This window comes from Lethenteron reissneri, chromosome 35 (assembly GCF_015708825.2).
Source record: "Lethenteron reissneri isolate LAM-NWPU_2019-01 chromosome 35, ASM1570882v1, whole genome shotgun sequence".
Taxonomy (NCBI): Eukaryota; Metazoa; Chordata; class Hyperoartia; order Petromyzontiformes; family Petromyzontidae; genus Lethenteron; species Lethenteron reissneri.
The window spans coordinates 2,434,848-2,453,863 of record NC_083813.1 but is presented as its reverse complement, the minus strand read 5'-3'; the positions used below and the strand labels follow the sequence as shown (position 1 = coordinate 2,453,863).

Below are 19,016 nucleotides of genomic sequence, written 5' to 3'. Positions count from 1 at the left end.
TTTGTTATGTGTGTATGTATGTGCCACTGTCTTTGTTTATGTGTGTATGTATGTGCCACTGTCTTTGTTTATGTGTGTATGTATGTGCCACTGTCTTTGTTTATGTGTGTATGTATGTGCCACTGTCTTTGTTTATGTGTGTATGTATGTGCCACTGTCTTTGTTTATGTGTGTATGTATGTGCCACTGTCTTTGTTTATGTGTGTATGTATGTGCCACTGTCTTTGTTTATGTGTGTATGTATGTGCCACTGTCTTTGTTTATGTGTGTATGTATGTGCCACTGTCTTTGTTTATGTGTGTATGTATGTGCCACTGTCTTTGTTTATGTGTGTATGTATGTGCCACTGTCTTTGTTTATGTGTGTATGTATGTGCCACTGTCTTTGTTTATGTGTGTATGTATGTGCCACTGTCTTTGTTTATGTGTGTATGTATGTGCCACTGTCTTTGTTTATGTGTGTATGTATGTGCCACTGTCTTTGTTTATGTGTGTATGTATGTGCCACTGTCTTTGTTTATGTGTGTATGTATGTGCCACTGTCTTTGTTTATGTGTGTATGTATGTGCCACTGTCTTTGTTTATGTGTGTATGTATGTGCCACTGTCTTTGTTTATGTGTGTATGTATGTGCCACTGTCTTTGTTATGTGTGTATGTATGTGCCACTGTCTTTGTTTATGTGTGTATGTATGTGCCACTGTCTTTGTTTATGTGTGTATGTATGTGCCACTGTCTTTGTTTATGTGTGTATGTATGTGCCACTGTCTTTGTTTATGTGTGTATGTATGTGCCACTGTCTTTGTTTATGTGTGTATGTATGTGCCACTGTCTTTGTTTATGTGTGTATGTATGTGCCACTGTCTTTGTTTATGTGTGTATGTATGTGCCACTGTCTTTGTTTATGTGTGTATGTATGTGCCACTGTCTTTGTTTATGTGTGTATGTATGTGCCACTGTCTTTGTTTATGTGTGTATGTATGTGCCACTGTCTTTGTTTATGTGTGTATGTATGTGCCACTGTCTTTGTTTATGTGTGTATGTATGTGCCACTGTCTTTGTTTATGTGTGTATGTATGTGCCACTGTCTTTGTTTATGTGTGTATGTATGTGCCACTGTCTTTGTTTATGTGTGTATGTATGTGCCACTGTCTTTGTTTATGTGTGTATGTATGTGCCACTGTCTTTGTTTATGTGTGTATGTATGTGCCACTGTCTTTGTTTATGTGTGTATGTATGTGCCACTGTCTTTGTTTATGTGTGTATGTATGTGCCACTGTCTTTGTTTATGTGTGTATGTATGTGCCACTGTCTTTGTTTATGTGTGTATGTTATGTGCCACTGTCTTTGTTTATGTGTGTATGTATGTGCCACTGTCTTTGTTTATGTGTGTATGTATGTGCCACTGTCTTTGTTTATGTGTGTATGTATGTGCCACTGTCTTTGTTTATGTGTGTATGTATGTGCCACTGTCTTTGTTTATGTGTGTATGTATGTGCCACTGTCTTTGTTTATGTGTGTATGTATGTGCCACTGTCTTTGTTTATGTGTGTATGTATGTGCCACTGTCTTTGTTTATGTGTGTATGTATGTGCCACTGTCTTTGTTTATGTGTGTATGTATGTGCCACTGTCTTTGTTTATGTGTGTATGTATGTGCCACTGTCTTTGTTTATGTGTGTATGTATGTGCCACTGTCTTTGTTTATGTGTGTATGTATGTGCCACTGTCTTTGTTTATGTGTGTATGTATGTGCCACTGTCTTTGTTTATGTGTGTATGTATGTGCCACTGTCTTTGTTTATGTGTGTATGTATGTGCCACTGTCTTTGTTTATGTGTGTATGTATGTGCCACTGTCTTTGTTTATGTGTGTATGTATGTGCCACTGTCTTTGTTTATGTGTGTATGTATGTGCCACTGTCTTTGTTTATGTGTATGTATGTGCCACTGTCTTTGTTATGTGCCACTGTCTTTGTTTATGTGTGTATGTATGTGCCACTGTCTTTGTTTATGTGTGTATGTATGTGCCACTGTCTTTGTTTATGTGTGTATGTATGTGCCACTGTCTTTGTTTATGTGTGTATGTATGTGCCACTGTCTTTGTTTATGTGTGTATGTATGTGCCACTGTCTTTGTTTATGTGTGTATGTATGTGCCACTGTCTTTGTTTATGTGTGTATGTATGTGCCACTGTCTTTGTTTATGTGTGTATGTATGTGCCACTGTCTTTGTTTATGTGTGTATGTATGTGCCACTGTCTTTGTTTATGTGTGTATGTATGTGCCACTGTCTTTGTTTATGTGTGTATGTATGTGCCACTGTCTTTGTTTATGTGTGTATGTATGTGCCACTGTCTTTGTTTATGTGTGTATGTATGTGCCACTGTCTTTGTTTATGTGTGTATGTATGTGCCACTGTCTTTGTTTATGTGTGTATGTATGTGCCACTGTCTTTGTTTATGTGTGTATGTATGTGCCACTGTCTTTGTTTATGTGTGTATGTATGTGCCACTGTCTTTGTTTATGTGTGTATGTATGTGCCACTGTCTTTGTTTATGTGTGTATGTATGTGCCACTGTCTTTGTTTATGTGTGTATGTATGTGCCACTGTCTTTGTTTATGTGTGTATGTATGTGCCACTGTCTTTGTTTATGTGTGTATGTATGTGCCACTGTCTTTGTTTATGTGTGTATGTATGTGCCACTGTCTTTGTTTATGTGTGTATGTATGTGCCACTGTCTTTGTTTATGTGTGTATGTATGTGCCACTGTCTTTGTTTATGTGTGTATGTATGTGCCACTGTCTTTGTTTATGTGTGTATGTATGTGCCACTGTCTTTGTTTATGTGTGTATGTATGTGCCACTGTCTTTGTTTATGTGTGTATGTATGTGCCACTGTCTTTGTTTATGTGTGTATGTATGTGCCACTGTCTTTGTTTATGTGTGTATGTATGTGCCACTGTCTTTGTTTATGTGTGTATGTATGTGCCACTGTCTTTGTTTATGTGTGTATGTATGTGCCACTGTCTTTGTTTATGTGTGTATGTATGTGCCACTGTCTTTGTTTATGTGTGTATGTATGTGCCACTGTCTTTGTTTATGTGTGTATGTATGTGCCACTGTCTTTGTTTATGTGTGTATGTATGTGCCACTGTCTTTGTTTATGTGTGTATGTATGTGCCACTGTCTTTGTTTATGTGTGTATGTATGTGCCACTGTCTTTGTTTATGTGTGTATGTATGTGCCACTGTCTTTGTTTATGTGTGTATGTATGTGCCACTATCTTTGTTTATGTGTGTATGTATGTATGTGCCACTGTCTTTGTTTATGTGTGTATGTATGTATGTGCCACTGTCTTTGTTTATGTGTGTATGTATGTATGTGCCACTGTCTTTGTTTATGTGTGTATGTATGTGCCACTGTCTTTGCTGAGACCGTCAAAGCCTGCTAACATTAACTTTTGATGACGTTAATACAACATGCAGCTCCAGAGCTAAATAATTAACTTGTAATGGGACAGATATGTCCTTCTTATGCTTAATCAAGCACATACCGCTATACTGGGTGCAGTCACAACGCCATTTGAGATATTTCAAACCAAATGCAACCCAAAAACACGCAGCAAAAACCGAACCAAGCTCCCCACTGTTTCAGGGCGATGTAAAATTAAAGAAATGAATTATATACGCATTAAAATGCAAACTTTCTTCCCCCCCCCCCCCAATACAAATGTGTTTCTCTTTGCCTCTCCTTAGGGGCCATAACCCTGAATTACATTTTCCAATTTGCAAATGCAAACGCGTTTAATGGCAAAAGCATAGCCCAAACCCTGGCGTTGGCAGTAACACAACGGCGATTGTCGAGCTGAGAGGTCGCTCTGGGCTTGACATGGGAGTTGGCCTTTCAAGGACACTTCGTGGCCCAGGTGTGGTGAGAAGGGAGGAAATTAGTTCCAAAGTGTTAGGACACACCTGTCACGCACTAGTGAAATGTTATTCTTATCATTATTATCTCATAACGCTCTGCCAAAATTAGTTGTGGTACCCAGGCACAGAGAGGTACGGGGGGGAGGGATTTGATGTGCATGGTTACATACACACTTGTACACAAACAGTGGCACACATGTATACAAAAATCCCCCGTGTAATCTTAAACAGAATTCTGAGGCAAGTGCTTTAAAAAAAAGTAAGAAATGTGGTTAAGACAACTTTCTCCATATAGTATGTTAAACAGAGACAGGCGAGGATGTATTAGCACTGCCTGAAGATGCCTCCAATGTGGGAGGTGAAACGTCGCGAAGGAGTAAGCAGTGGCGCCCGCCGCGCCTAGCACGAAAGAGCCGCTTTAAAGAGCACTTCTGAAACTGTTTTCCTTCGAAATAATGCTTCACATGTGAAAGTCACCCAGGAGCCAGATCTGGCAACCATGTGATCCCTCCACAGTTTCCTGCATACTCTTTCTGCAGATTTCTCTGCTGGATGTTTATTTTCACCACTTGGTGGAAAAGGACAACATGGGACGAGACTGCTTCTTGCCAATAACATTCACACGGAGTTTGTTTTGTTCACTCAGCAATGGAAATGAGCACCCACAATCTCGTTATCATTTTAGCACGGGAGACTGTAGCCGGAGGCCCTTGCCTAACATTCGCTCTGCCATAGCAGCTGCCCACAAAAAGGATTCCCATTTACTGCAACCCAGCCGGGTGGTATTCAACTCACCGTCAGAAGGTTCCGGTTCGGTTCCCCACCAGGGTTAACTTCATTAATCATCCGACACATTGTTATTCCTCTACTCGGTTGACCTTTTGGGCATAGGCGGAGTTTGATTTCTGTATTAGGGGGGGCGGGGGGAAGGGTTCGCTTTGTCCCTCGCATTAGGAATCGTAGATGCATATTATTCATTTATTTGTAATCTTAATTGTAAACTACTGATTAATGAAGGTGCCCAGTTTTCTCCTATGCGTTTGAGTCATTTGGGGCATGGCTATTTTCTTCACGATATCTCCATGCACTGATCTATGCATCGCGTTGTCTTTCAACTGAGATAAAAAATAATCCCTTCTGGGGTAGGTAAAATATGTACCACTTTGTGGGGAGCCATTGGTGACCGCCCTATGGAAAGAATGATCCCTGCCATAGGGCTGAGTAAATTGCGATGCTCCACAAGAGTGCCCACTATATCATTTGACCACATACACAAAATGGCTCACCTTTGTTACGTACAAGATATACCTGTGTATCTATGTATTAAAGATTTGAAGATGTGAATATAATACTATGACAAAGATCCCCTGTATAGCCTTAAGAGACTTTTGGGGAACTTTTTGCACCGTACATAGCCAACCATGCTAATCGAAGGTGCGAGGGAAGGGCAAGAAGCTAATTTCTGTTAGCAAGCACCTATGAAGGCCAGAACAGCACAGGACGGGGTGAGTGGCCAGCACCACGCCCAGCCGCCTTTGTCTCCCTCACGCTGATGTTAACACACCTCACCGGTTTCGAGAATCTTCACTGGTGTATTGGCCGCGAGCGGGAATCAAACTCAGGTTGCTGGGTCCGTAGCGCAGCACACTAACTGCTACACCACCAGTGCCCACACACACACAACGGATAACACACACACACGATATTAAATACGTAACACTTCATTCTCAACATAATAACCCTGAACGTCAATAGTTCTTACACAATTCTATTCAGATAATTGTACGTAAGCACCAAGCGTCTTAAACATTAAAACTATAACAAGAAATTATGAAATGTTGCTTTACCAGAAATTACTTTCGGAAAAGTTTACTTTGTGAAAAAAGGTACCGTAAATATTTTGTGAAAAATATATGGTAACTGTATTTAAGAACATCATTGCATGAGAAAATTACTAAATTATTAATAGTATGCAAGAAGTCATTAATACACGACGCAGGGTCGTTAAGGGAAATGGGCACCACTCAAAGCGTGTTGATCACTGACACACTTTGTAGACAAAAAACATAATTACGCACCAGGACAATGCTGCCAAACATCATCATTTATCATCTTTAACGACAGAATCACCCAGATACACCATAAAAAAGAAGTTCAACCACACTCTTTAGAGCTGCGATGGCAATGCCGCCTTGCTAATTGGGAGAGTCTCCCTCGCACAGTCCCAAGTGATACACTGGGGACCATATCGTATTTTCATCGTGACATATCCACCTTTTCCTCTTTAGTTGCACAAGCATTAACCCTTTCCCATATCCAAGACGTCTGCAACTTGCAGGGTGGGTTCCCGTCCAACGATGAATCTCGGAACATGCAAGCGGTTCGCGTTAATTTTATTTAGAGAGGCATAGTCCCAAGTTATTGTGGGATCACCTTCCTATCGACGGGAGGAGATGAAGTGGTGGTGTTTGCCTCCACCAGGTGTTGTTGAAAATTGTCTCCTGGGATAGTCACTCATGGGTTAACTTTAATGCTCGAGTGATTTATGATAGTAGCACTTGGGCAGGAGTCATTTGAATTCATGAACCAGATCGGCACTACAACAATGAACAATAAGTGCGTCCACACAACATCATGGGTACACGTGGGATCCAAGCAGGAATATCTGCTGGACTTAGTCGTTGTAGAATAGCGAATGCAACTTCATATATTTGACACCATGACCTACTCTGGAGCTGACTATCAGCTTGCCATCTGTAAGATGTATCTGCATACCTGTCAACCCCTTATCAGTGCCTACCTTATTACAGACTAATTCAAAACTTATAGGTCAGCCCGTGCTCTTATAAATCTCAACGTTCATCCTACAAAGTCCCATCACAAGGGAGAAACACAAACAAAGACGCCATTTTTGTTTGCCCGTATTGAAACGGTTGTACACCGTATGGACCTGAAAACTCAATTTCCCTGTACAAGAATATAGGTAAAACCGTAACGGTTGACACGGTATGCATCTGCCGTTCTCCACTGTGGGAGTGGGCATCCATATTCAAAATCACAATCGCCTCGTCCCTCAGCTAGCTGTAGAAAGTAGCATGTTTAAATGTGATCATCATTTACAGTTGATGTTGGTTTTTAACCTCCCCCCCGCCTCCTCCTCATGCCCAGGGGGGAATACGTAAGGTTCAGGACTGCGACAATTGCAGCTGTTACAGTTGCATTGGATACCCAATCTAGACCTCATTAGACATCCTCCAGTTTCGAGCGCATTTTATTTCACCAGGTGAGAACTCAAGAGACCAGGATAGTCTAATTTGCAAGAGTGACCTGGGGCATTAGTCTACCAGTCGGGGATTACGGTTGCTGTGCAGAATTCAATGCAGTCATTTGTAGGTAATTTTCGAATTTGGACCCTGACACAAGCAACACAGTGGCCTACTCTTGCGAATGACGTCAGGGGATAGTTAATGCCCACTGTGAAACAGATGGGGCATATTATCATCATTATTATTGTTGTTGTTAGCCGTAGGAATAACCAGAACGGCCGCTGGATTCAAATCGTAAACCTCTGCAACAATCGGTGAGCATGCTATAGAGATAGCCTGAGATGGTACAGAACGATTTGGAGCTGAGTCAACTTACCTATGACTGGTACCAGAATGTCAAGGTTGGCCTCTGTTCTGGAGGCTCATGAAAGACGCTGCTGGGCAGTTGGCATAAAACTACCGTCAGAACCCATAACACCTAGATCTGTCCTGTGACTTGTCAGGCAGCTTTCAACACATCACTTGAGCTAAAAGTGTACCTAGTCTGGCACAATCACCAGAATGTTGTCACTGCCACTCAGTGGCAAGCGACAGTTATTGTAATGCGTGGGTAGCATCTGCACGGTGGTTATAGCACAATGTGTTTCACTCAAAGTGATTTAGGTTTGGTTCCTAGCTACTAGGCACCGTACAAGTGCAATTTGGTATGGGAGCCTTACTGGACCTGACTTTAGTAAACTCAGCCTCAAATGAGTAGGACCCAGTGTGGTGGTGTGGGTAACATGTACATCACGCTAATCCCACACCCTGCACACCATCTTGGGCTCAGAGGTCAAGGTGAAGACGTCGTACTGGCCTATTTCAGTCATGTAACCACACCTCGCTATTAATTCCTTTATTCTGCTACATCTCAACGGCGTTTGCACATCTGATACCTGACCTCCAAGGTCTGCTTTGACGATTCTCATCGCCAACATCTGCTTTTGGTTTTCTTTTTAGTCTGCAGATGCGTACCTTGTGAACTATTGTATAAATCAAATGCTTTTTAATCTAGACATTGGGACATGTATGTATGTGTAGTCAGCGACTTCCAACACACGTCTAGTAGAAGGCTTCTTATTTATTAAGAGCACACAGGGCGATACACTTTGTAACGCGGCCACACCCAGGCTGCTCTAAACACGCAGCCCCTCTCTGTCCTGCGCTACGCTGGCTGGTTGACGAGCGTAGCGGCGAAGACGGTGCGGGTCTTACAGAAGAACAGCCACGTGGTCGAAGACGAAGATGATGGCGAGCAGCGACGCAACCAGGACCCAACCCCACGCTAACAGCCCCGAAGCGCTGGTGCGGTGCTCCTTATATCTGCCTGGCGTGGCCAAGCTTCACCTCTGGCCACATTCGCTTTCTAGAACCTACTAGATCTTTTGGGATGGTTCCCTGAGCTTCTCGACTGACATCGCCCTTAACCTTTACCCCAGATACGCCCCTTCACAATACGGCATTATGTAATGCAGCTATAACCGTAATGACCCTTACATCTGTATGCATTATATCTTTTATCAAACATTCTGTAAGGAAGCTGATATTATTCAAACCTATAAAAATGTATTCTCTAAACTACAACTGATCCTTTACAACGTTCAAGTGCATTTCATATTGCATTTAGAGGTGTAGAGTGGGAGTTAGTGCTTGTCCAGGTTCATTCTTAAGCCAAATGACTCATTGGTAATCAGACACTGGACTGCCTCACGAAAAGTCCATACTTGCAGTCTTGGCTGCAAGGACTTGAGGGAATTTACCAAGATACTTTGCTGCCAAAACAGCCCTTCCACTTAAATTATTTGACACGCATCTCTTAGTCTGAATGGTCTCTTGAAGTGAAATATGTATTCTACTTTCAGCAACACGAATAAAATGAGCACATTTCACCGACAAATACTTGTAGAACCTTCGCACAGGCGATATTGCCGAATGCTAACAGCTTTTTGCGGCAACACATTCGCCCACCTCTCTTTGCTCCGAAAAGAGCTCAGTTTGGCAAAAAAATGAGCCCGTGTAACCACGACAACACGTCTGGTCAAGCAAACCCTCAGCGTTGTTAATTCATCGGCAAAGAGTTCAGTTGCATGGCTCCACGCCAACATGAAAAGCCACCCCTGTGATAATGACCGTTCTATTTTTAGAGTTTGACATCACAGACTTATTTGTTCAATGTCTTGAGTTAAAACTAGGCACCCTGCTCTTTCACTCTGTGAACAGAGACCTCGGTTAAGTTCTCCATCTGGACTGCGCGCTTTCGCCAAATAGAAAGGAATTCCGTAGCGTGAAAAAAAATTCTATTCCACCAAGCTGCCATCACCTCAGCAACTAGCATACGTCACTGCAGACGAGAACACTGCATTCGCGGGACTCTTAGAAGAGTGGATTGATATTATACTGAAGTTGAGGACACCCAAATGGTGCCGAACGATGGACAAACAATTAAATCTGCCGTTATGTGTATTGCATGTCACATTTTTCTCAAGTGTCCTTTTCAATAGCGAATCAATAATATTTCAGCTCTCCTGGCTTGGGACACTACGATTGGTATTTTTAGTGCACGGGTTGTTCACATTTTACATGAAACGTTTGCATTATTCATTTTCACAGTTCAGACAAGTAAAACGTCAGAGTGCTTGTGTGCTCAGATGGGTAATGGAAATTCAATATTCGCATTGCAGGAACCCGTTTTAAATAGATTAAAGGCCTAGTTGACAACCTCAACTTAAATTAAAAATTGTATCCTTCCGAATAGGAGTTAAGCACTTTGTCATAGTACCATTCACCCTGACTACAACAGATGTTATTTGTTTTCAACATTTATTTTGCAAATAAGACAAAAGCGACTGGTTACATAGGGTAATTTTATGACTTACACTTTTAGAATTCAGGCAATGACAGTGACGCACACAAGAGGCTATGCTAATGCCATGTAGATGCTCTTTTTAACATGAATGAGCATCATCATATATCTGGAATGCAGTGACTTGACAGGTAGTGTGGCACAGTGTATCTTACGAGGCACTAAAATAAGAGCCCTCATTTAAAACCCTTTAAAAGAACAATTTAATTTGGACTGAACAGTCATGACGCCAGCAGAAGTGACACTGGGGCTCCACCCACAGCTCACATGTGCACGCCCCACCCTCTGCATCATGGGCCCTGACCGTAGGCCAATTAGTGCTGAGTGGCGTGTGGCAGAGAGAGCACGTGGCAGCGCCGACGTGGTACAGACTGAGAGACCAGAGCCGTTCACTCACAGTGTTCGCGCTAAAGGACGACGCGGTTAACGATTTCGTTCTTGTTGAAGTCATACATTTTTTTTATCCTTCCCCCCGCACCTCCGATTAGCACAGTTGGCTACGTACAGTGCGAAAGAAATTATACATAATACATAACGTACCACTGCATCGCTTTCTGCCAGGGCCATTCCGGAACATTGGAACATATATATTAAATAAATATGTGGCCACAAGACTGGACCCTGGCCTCATCTGTCCAGAGGTGGTAACACTCACTAGTTTCTGAACTCCACAGGTAAATCCTCAAACCCCAAGACAAAAACCTCAAATGACTACTTTGCTATGTTGAGAAAATCTGCAAAATGTCGGTAAATCCTCTTTCCGGTTCGATGGTTCACATTGAACTATAGAAATAAACTATTTGTATTTTACCAGATGAAGCCCACTCAGCTATATAGCTCTTTTTCAGAATGCGACCTGGCCACAAATGATAGCTCAATGAAGCGGCTTATCACGTGGAATTTATGGCGCCAAATATTCTAAATGCATGTTTCTAAATGTGGAGAGAAAAACCGAATCACCCGGAGAAACATCCACGCGACTACGCGGAGAACATGCAATCTCCAAATATACAACAGGCATCGGGGTCGGGATAGAACCCACGACCTCCTGCATTCCAGGCGAGGGAGTTCACATCTGGCCACCACATGCATGGATTGATACTGTTCCAGGCTATACCTCTTTTCCACTGTAAGAGTGAGCCACGCCAGTGGGGTGCTGGGCCAGTCTGGCGCAGTTCAGGATAGTCCAGGTTTTTTTCCACTGCAATAGCTGAGCTATGCCACTGACATCACACATATTGAACAGCACACACAATGTAGGTGACACGGTGATGCTGCGTTCTCAAAGTGTACTGACTGACTTCACATTCATCTCCGATTAGTACGGTTGGCTACATATGGTGTGAAAGAAGAAATTCAATGCAATGACCGTGTCATTAGATCTGCATCTGGCCTTGCTTGGGCCAGAGCTAGTCTTATACCTTGTGAGACCAGTGTATCATGGTTTCGTTCCAGCTGGCCAAAATAGCTAGAATATGGATTCAGTGACATGTAGGTGAAAGCCTGAGTAACATTCACACCTCAGAAGTGCCAATGTTAAAATGGCTATGAGAAACAAGTACGTTTTCAACAAGTTAATTGGTTCCTTGTTCAGATATTACCAATATTGGTAGTGTTTTGAATTACACTCATCAAATGTTTACACCTAGGGCTTTTATTGTTCATATAAGTGAATGTGCTATGAACAAAATTAAGCTGGTATATCTGCAATGATCAGCGTAGCAAACCGTGGTCAAACTACCACCAAAACAAAATGATGACATGCAGAGAGAGGCCTTTAACCAGCAATGGATTGGCAAAAGGGTGTTAATTCTTGCCATCATAGTGAATAATTACGTTTTATTTCCACGCACGTTTGTTTGTAGTGCCTCTTCACTTTAACTATCGTTTCTGAATATTTTACCCTAAAATATTCAACTTTTAGATTTGTATTTTTAGTCAATACACCACGCTTGAAATCCCTGCTTAAATCATGGGCACTGTAAAGTCAACTAACTTTTGACATATTAGAAAATTAATTATGATAATGTGACACGTGTCTCGGCCCATATGAGGAGTTCTTGAACAAGAATGGAGAGTGGCAATCGTGAATCCAGCAAACTTCCACACTTCAGTTGGCGGTCGACTTTCGGAGTAGACCGCGACCCTCAAAAGAATGGTGCCGCCCCCCCTGATCGCTCCCACACCCTCCCCCTGTGATCTATGGATCAAACAAATCACTCGAGACGCTGGTGTATGGCATCAAGAAGCAGTTTACGCAAATGCTGTCGCAAAAGGTCGCACACGTTTGGTGCAAACGGTCCTTCGCTGACCTACGCGTCATGAATACATGAACACACAGATGTAATTTCAATTGAACCCACGCTCATTCAACCCCATGTTTGATCCCATGCTCAACCTCATGCTCTAGCCCACGCTCAAAGCCATGTTTGAAGCTTCAACCTGTCCTCGAAGCCATGCTTGAATCTACGCATTGGTAGGTTGGGGTAAGTGCTGCTCGAGCGCCTATGGAAGCCGGCATGGCACATTTGGAGGTGGGTGGCCAACACCACGCCCGACCGCCTTTATCTCTCTAGTGGTGGTGTTTACACATCTCACCATGTACTAATTTGAGGCTGAGTTGACCCAGGGGAGGCCCAGGACAGGTCCAGATAATTGTCAGTGGTGTTGGTTGTGAGCAGGAATCGAACTCGGGCCGCCGGGTTGGTAGTACAAGCGAGCTAACCGCCACGCTGCTACTCCCCACACACAAGCACACAAGCAGACAAACAATTACTCACGAAGATATACACAGACGCACCTCTGATTAGCACAGTTGGCTATCTACGGTGCGAAAGAGCTCCAATATGCATATGTACCGACACAACAAATACATGCACACACACGACACGTTAAAATACACACAAGAATGCACACACACACATGCACAAATTAAACGTACGTATACACGCACACACCAAATACACACAGACACACTGTACGTATACAGAAACATACGAGCATGGGGTCGAACATGTGTTTGTGCATGGGTTTGAGTGTTGATGCGAGCATGGGTCCGAGCATGGGTTGGAGGTGTTGTGCTTGATTGTAATTGATGCAACAATTCACATGCAACAATTATGGAATCGACAATTTACATTGGTTGGTAATTGCCTGCCATTGGTTGCCATTGGCAGCCATTGGCTAAATTTGGCTCAGTCATCTATAACGCCTCCATACTTCGCAGACTTATTATTTCGTTCGTGCCACAGTGCCTACCCATATTTGAAACAGGAAGCTTAGTAGTGCTAAATCAGGAGAAGATGGATATGGGACCGGAGGTGACAGCAGAAGAAAACGGAGAGAGAAAAGAGGGCATTGAGTGAAATTTGCATAAGGTGGGGGGGGGGGGGGTTCAGTCTAGCGAGTAAATAAAGCGGGACTATATTTTAGTATCTACCACCAATGATCCCCGTGGCAGAGCGTGGCCACCACTCTTTTCAGTTTCATATTGCAGCCATTATAGTACCACATTCAGTTACCTTAAATAGCAATAGCTTAGTAACCAAGTACACAACTACACTTCAGAGAGTAGGGGACAACAAAACAACCGGGCAGCCCTCAGGGGCTTCTTTAATTAGCTCATTTTGTATTGATTGCACCAGCCTTCCCCTGACCTTCAGGGAAACCGACTTAATGAATGCAAGATGGCACCAGCTACGAGTCAAGAGGTCAATATACTTTACCTTTCTTCCTCAGGATTATGACTGGATACAAACTAAGTCTGTTCTCCTATAACGCGGTAGTTGCGTTCTCAAAGAACACCACGTTTTGGAAAAATCTCGTTATAATAAATAATATAGGGTAAAGCACATTCCCTGTTAATACGTGAGATGCGCATGAAGGCTGAACAAAGTGTGAAGCGCGTGGATGACATCTAGAAGCATCCAGCAGCATCCCGCCTTGTGCGATGCTATGCCGAGGCAGCTGTACAACTGCTTATTCCTACTCGTGCGACATGGTATCTACGCATTATGAAAAAAAGTGTTCCCTAATACATTCATCGCGTTATATCCAATTCGCTTCATGAAAACACGTGGCATTATAGCAGAAGAGACTGGATTAGGGGCCATCCATAATTAACGTCACGCGATTTTGGACGATTTTTGACCCCCCCCCCCTTCGTCACATGGCGTCACAAAAAGTCAGACCCCCCCCCCTCAAATATGACGTCACAAAGCTCTGCCCCCCCCCCCCAAAAAAAAACATACTTCAAATCGCTTTAAACTATTGTCATTATAGTGCATATTTAATGTGGCGCTGCACTCTGATGTTGTAGGAGAAAACATTTATTTAAAGTTGCGCATTTTGATGTGACGTCACATTTCTCACCCCCCCCCCCTCGTCACACATCGTCACAAATGTCTGACCCCCCCCCCCTAGGTGCGTGACGTCATTTATGGACGGCCCCTTAAGTAGTAGTTCATACATTTATCGTAATACATGGTAGTGGCCATGTTTGTAGTTCTCACAACTTTACCAGCAGAGGGTTTTTGTATTTGAATGGAGACTTCTGGCGTTTGAGTTCAGGTGAATGTGAAGTATTCACTTGAGTTCCCTTCCATCTTTTTTGAACTGGTGAGAATATGATCGTGATTTCATCCAAGTCAGAGTAAGCAACTTGAGACGCTCAGAATAGAAAGCAAGAGGAAGATGGTAGACATGATCATGACGCGTGGAGCAAGTGGACAAAATAGAGACAGCAGGTTACCAGGAAAAGCATCGCAGTGACATTCAAGGGGAAGACCTGAATTCAGATATGGGATACCGAAAGAGTGGATAAATAATGTCAGGTGTTGGCAGTGTAAGTCTTGTAATTTCAAAGAAGCAATGATGAGGTGTGATGACATGAAAGTCATTGGCCCTAATGACAACTTCAGCCCTGGATATGGAGCACAGGCTTGTGGGTGGTTGTTAGCTAAAATAGTCTGCTAGATTATAAAACATGATGGTCTAAAATTGTAAGTTTTGGTAAGACACGTTATTATGTTTTACCTGAATGTAGGCCACCTATCTTTTTGGTTCTTTCAGGTAAAGTCACGTAGAAGGGAAGTAATACAATAATAAAAATAAAACATAATAAAATAATTCTCACGACGTTTCCGCCACAACGCAAGCAGCCGTCCTCAGGTGAAGACCAAGTCTGTCGGGGAGACAGCGTCTATTTTATTGTTTTATTTGTATTATTGTATTACTTCCCTTCTATGTGACTTTACCGAAAGAACCAAGAAGATGAATCCCTGCAGTCACGAAAGCTTTAAATCGAAGTAGGCCACCTAATGCCACGAATATTTTATTTATTATATTTTACATGAAACAAAGTGATGACACATTTAGATAGAGATTAAACATCGACTTCATTTGATCCACAATACTTCCATTTTATCCAAGGCAGTTCACAAGATAGCGCATTATGCAACACGTTTCAACATTGCAACACAATGTCGAGACAGTTAAATGTAACAAGAGAGAACGGCGAGTCGCAGAAAGCAATAGCATACACGCGCAGTGTCAACATAAAGTGTCTCTCAGTAACATAGCATGTGAAAATTAGTCACTTTCTGCTCAAACATTTGCAGTTTCACAGATGCAGCTTCAAAGTTACGTAAATTTCCAGTGACTCATCTCCGAACGCACACTCCAGTCACCACGCCATCTCTCGCTTTTACACACCCATACTTCACGAGTACGTTGCACGCTTTGGAAGCCACGGGGCAGTGTGATCCAGACTGGAAGCCAAGGCTTGCTTCCCTCGTCCAAACTCCAACCCCATGCCTCTGGGGTCGGCATATATCTGCTGGGCCAATTTTCCGTAAGTGCAGATCGCAGACTGGAAGGCGACGCGTTTTGAGCGCCGTTGAAAAGTGGCCTGGGTTGGCAGAATCTTTTTCCATGGATTCCTCGTTTATTTGCAGAATAACTTTCTTTTTGCTCCATCCAATGTGGTGACGTTAGTCCCTCCGAGGACATGCAGCACAGCAGCACCATCCAGACATGGATCTGTACAACTACCACGCCTCAGAGATTATAGACCAGACAAGCTCAGTTCATGAGAGAATCAAAAATACCTCCCCAAGGAGAGCAAGTCTTCGATTCCAGTCTGGATCACACTGAGGATGTGGTGACGGGAGTGTGCGTGCAGAGGTCAATGGAATATACAGAACTTTGCAGCTGTAGCTGTGAAATGTCAAACATTAGACCAGCAGGTGACTCATGTTCATCTGGTATGTTACTGAGATATACTTTCTGTTCACAAGTCGATGACTGTATACACAACGTGCGTATGCTATTTCCATTTGTGACTCACTCCTGAAATTACATTTAACTCTTTCTATATTGTGTTGCAATGTTAAATGTCTTGCATTATGCATTATCTTGTAAAATGCATTCAATATATGCACACCAAATTAAAGCAATGTTTAACCTTAACCTAAGTGTCATTACATTTGTTTTAATGTTTTATATAAACGTGTTACACAAGATAGAGATGGCCTACATTAAAGGTACAAGCAATAATGTGCTGTAAAACAGCGCACACACACCTTACATTTGATGGTTCCTACCAATAATAACAACAATCTTAGACCGTAAGTACCACAAAAAATGTGGTACTTTTATCCGGTTGAATCCCATACTTCGAAAAAGTGCGACGAAGCTGCCGAAATAGATCGGTGGCAACAACCCGTTTGTAATGTCCCTTCGTAGCATTGGATTTTCAGTGAGACAAGACACATGCACACGTCACAATCCTTGACCAAACAGTGGTTAATGCACTGCGCACTGTATGTTTCTTTTTTTAAGCTGGTTAATTCATGAGCAAATATTTTCGGTTCAGTAGCCTATGGCAGAGATTCTCGACCCTCTTTTATTCCACGCCACATCCTCGAGCTTGCTCGGTCCTCTCGGCACACCGAACCGAAAAAAAACATTCGCCGCGAGCCCTCCATCAAGCGGTGCATTGATCATGGCTTATGATCATGATGATGTGTGTGTGTGTGCGCGTGTCTCTTTCTCAAGCGATACACGGCGCTACAGGCAGACTTTGCGCCGTCCTGGAAATGTGGTGTTCCCACCATCCCCGTGTGTTGTTCTCTCCCCCTTGATCACGACGTGTTCCCCAGACCTCGTCAAGACTCACAGAAGCGTGAGACTTCAGGGTTTAACTCCTCCACACGCGACACACGGACTCTTGCAACGAACTAAGAGAGGGGAGTTGTGTGTTTTGTGTGGTATGTGTGTGTGTCAGGCAATGCACGTGTGTGGCTTTAAAGTGCACATCGCCTGGCACAGGCGCTGTGGTGACGTCACCACCACTTGGCAAATAGCGGTTCTTGTTGCGTGTGTTTGGCTGTCTGTGCGTATAATTGGTAATTGTTAGAATGGCCATCTGTTCCTCCCATCCATTTCAGGGTACAGGTATTCCTTCGATTTACGAAATGTTGGGTTTCCGAAATTTCGCGTTAACACAATTGACAAATTACAAACACTTTTCCATCAACGAAATCGAATTTCAGCGTTAACGAAATTTCACTACGGCACGTGCCACAGGATCATCAAACGAGAGCCACCCCGGAGGCTGCGTCATCCATCTGCCACAGTGACGAACTATTTATTTTATTACCTTTTTTAACAGTTCAAATATAAATAGTGACAGTGTTATGGAATATCCCTGCAGTGCAATAGTAACGCGTCTACATCACCTATCCAGTGAGTCCAACATGCCAATCTTTTGGTGAGTTCCCTGAAAAGGGGAATTATTTTAGTATTCAATTAATTATTCAATAATATTTTTTTCGTATCTTTCGTAAATTTTTCGTATCTTGAAAGGTGATATAGGTGTATATTTTTAGATTAGGAGTAGAGTTGGAATGACTGTCCGAAACACATCCCTAATTTCCCCTATTAAAGTAATAAGAAAAGCCATTTCTGATTTACGGAAATTCGTTTTACGCCTGTTTTTTTGTAGAACGCATCCCTTTCATCAACTGTGTTTATTTCAATGTCTAATTGTTTTACGTTGGTGTGCGTGGGTCTACGTATCTGTTGCTTATAATATCATTTGCCCGTATGTTCTGTGGATCAATTCGAAAATACCACGGCACACTGGTCTGTGTCGAGGCACGCCTGCATTTTGCATACAGCACCGTGAACTTTTCACACCAATGCAGAAGATGAAACCGTGTTTAATACCATTCGTACATTATAATTATTATTTTTCGTCATCGTGTGAGTGCGTGCAGTTCTAAGCAAACCTTGAAAACCGGAATAATACTGGCACAAATCCACTTCATGAACAAGCAGTCACTGGCAAACAAAATCGAAAAAATAAACGCGACTTCTAATTACATACGTGCTCGAGTTTACTGCTTGAAATGTGGGCTTGCAGACAGAGTTTCAGCAACCTTAAAGATGTGTAGCTGCCAAAAGATTAGAGGCTGCCATGTTTTCACGTATATAATTATATACAGTTTTGGGAAAAGTAAGATAAAAATGTGTATTATAAATGTTGTGGGTTTACTCTCCAAAACATCGGTATGCTGTACTAGGGACGAAATGGCATGGGTTTTTTTTATACTTGACAAACCTTTCTAATTGGCTGTGTCGGGTGGTGGCGGGTTTAACGACACATTTATATTTATGCGATATAACCAAATCATATTCTTAGGTGTTTTCGGTAAAGTCACGTAGGTAAAACATCAAAATTAATAAAAATAATAAAATAAAAATAAAGATCACGACGTTTCGGAGGCAACACAAGTCTCCGTCATTTTGCCTCCGAAACGTCGTGATCTTTATTTTTATTTTATTATTTTTATTAATTTTGATGTTTTACCTACGTGACTTTACCGAAAACACCTAAGAATATGATTCCTTGCAGTCACGAAAG

General features: G+C 42.5%; 1 protein-coding gene across 7 annotated transcripts in view; it reads right to left on the bottom strand.

Annotated features, from left to right (window-relative positions):
- The window catches only part of ADCY2 (adenylate cyclase 2), a 297,759-nt gene that overhangs the window by 221,537 nt on the left and 57,206 nt on the right, over positions 1 to 19,016 (bottom strand). Inside the window, exon 1 of one of the 7 annotated variants that reach the window (XM_061565556.1) lies at positions 5,492 to 5,567. The exons of 5 other annotated variants lie outside the window; for them this stretch is intronic. The gene's annotated coding sequence lies outside the window, so the exon portion shown is untranslated. Of the gene's footprint in view, positions 1 to 5,486; positions 5,568 to 19,016 lie in introns of those variants that run through there. One more of the 7 variants, XM_061565557.1, reaches the window with a different exon arrangement.